This window comes from Elephantulus edwardii, unplaced genomic scaffold, assembly GCF_000299155.1.
Source record: "Elephantulus edwardii isolate Elephantulus edwardi_28Jun2011 unplaced genomic scaffold, EleEdw1.0 scaffold00417, whole genome shotgun sequence".
Classification (NCBI taxonomy): Eukaryota; Metazoa; Chordata; class Mammalia; order Macroscelidea; family Macroscelididae; genus Elephantulus; species Elephantulus edwardii.
In genome coordinates this window covers 41,521-43,797 of record NW_006400167.1, presented here as the reverse complement: position 1 = coordinate 43,797, position 2,277 = coordinate 41,521, and positions in this window count along the sequence as shown.

Genomic DNA, 2,277 nt, shown 5'->3' with positions numbered 1-2,277 from the left:
GCAGATTGTTAATAGATCTTCCACCAATCCTGATGCCACAATTTTCCTTATAGGGCCTAGCCTTCCGGATAATCTGGTCTGCATACAGGTTGAAAAGATATGGAGACAGGACACATCCCTGGTGTGTACCCTTCCCGATTTTGAACCATGCAGTGTTACCCTGCTCTGTTCTGACTACTGCCTCTTGGTCCAAGTATAGGTTTCGCATTAGCACGATTAAATGTTCTGGGATTCCCATTCTTCTCAGAGTCAGCCACAGTTTTTTATCATCCACACAGTCAAACGCCTTTGCATAATCAGTGAAACACAGATAGACATTTTCTGGTATTCCCTGCTTTCAGCTAAGATCCATCTAGCATCAGCTATAATATCCCTAGTACCACAACCCCTTCTAAACGCAGCCTGGACTTCTGGCTATTCTCTGCTGATGTGCTGTTCCAGTCGTTTTTGGATAATCTTTAGTAGAATCTTGCTTGCATGTGAAATCAATGATATTGTTCTGTAGTTTCCACACTCTGTTGGGATTTAGATTATAAAAATTTTAACTAACAGCCTTTAAATGGGATAAACTGCTGTTCAAATTCTTTATTCCCCCCTCCCCTGTATTGCAGTAAATTTATTTACTTGTTGTTGTTATGTGCCATCAAATCGCTTGAGACTCATAACCACCCTATGCACAACAGCCCCAAACTCTGCTCTATCTTGTGCCAATCGCACTGTCTCTGACACTCCCATCCCAATAACCCCAGTCACTGAATCAATCCACCTCATAGAGGGCCTTCCCCTCCTACGCTGTCCCTCCACCCTCCCCAGCATGATGTCCTTCTCCAAGGACCGGTCTCTTCTTACAACGTGGTTACTTACAGCAAATTTATTCCAAATAAGGTCACATTCTGAGGTTCTGGGGAAGAAAGGATTTTTGGTTTTTTAATTAATGTGAACATTTTTATTTCATAATACAATGCTAGTAGTAGTATTTAAAAAAATATTTTAATGAAAATTTATAGACTTTGGATTTCCATTCATTCATAGTTAGTTGCATACTTTCCTCCCTGCCTCCCCATGCCCAGTTTGCTTTTCTCTTTGAAAAGTAAAAAAAAAAATCATTACTATAAAATTCCTGTCTACCTCCTCGATTCCACTCCACTATGAAGCTCTCATTCTGGACTCTTGCCACGACAATAATACCTAATCATATATTCCTCCTAAAAGGTTCTATCCCTCATCTGTTTTAATGCAGTATGCATTATATATCCCCTCTTAACTTTGCCCCCAACTCCAATGTCAGTCCCAATTTACAACAGTGGCACTATGCAGTATTTGTCCTTTTGTGACTGATATATTTCACTCAAGATAATGGACTCATGGGTCACCCATTTTGTATAATAATTTTATAATAATATATACATATACAATTTTATAATTACATTATAATATTTGTATAGTATTTTTTGAGTTCCTTGTTTTATAATGCAGCATAGTATTCCATTGTGCGAATATACCACAGCTTCTCTAGCCATTCGTTTGTTGATAGGCACTTGGATTGTTTCCAACTCTTTACTATTGTGAACAAAGTGGCAATAAACATAGGTGTGCATATATCTGCTTGGTATCACTTCTGGGGTTTTAGGGTATATTCCCAGTAGTGAAACTGCAGGGTCAATTGGTATTTCTATTTCCAAGTTTCTGAGAAAGCGCCATGCTGCTTTCCACACTGGTTGTACTATTTTGCACACCCACCAACAGTGAATAAGTGTTCCGGTCTCTCTACAACCTCACCAGCAATTGATGTTTGCTGCTCTGTTAAATTTTGCTGTTCTTACTGTGGTGAGATGATATCTCATAGCTGCTTTGAATTATTTCTCTCTTAGATATAGGGATTTTGAATATTTCTTCATGTGATTGATTACCACCTGAATTATTTTTTTGATGAAGTGTCTGTTCATATCCTTTGCCCTTTTTTTCAATTGAGTTGTTTACCATTATCTTCTTGTAGTGTTCAATATTCTATAAATTGTAGTCTGTGGCTTCCATTTTTACCCTGTTAGAGAAGTTTTTGGATGTGCATAGGGATTTGATTCTTAGAAGGTCCCACTCATCTATTTTATCCTTTCCTGGTTGTAGATTTTTCAGGATGTTTGGAATACTGTTTAAGTTGTGGATTAGGACTTCTAGAGTTCTTCCAAGCTTTTCTTTAATGAAGTTTATAGTCCTTGGTTTTAGTTCTATGTCCTTGAACAATTTGAGTTAGTTTTAGTGTAGGTGTGAGTTTATCTT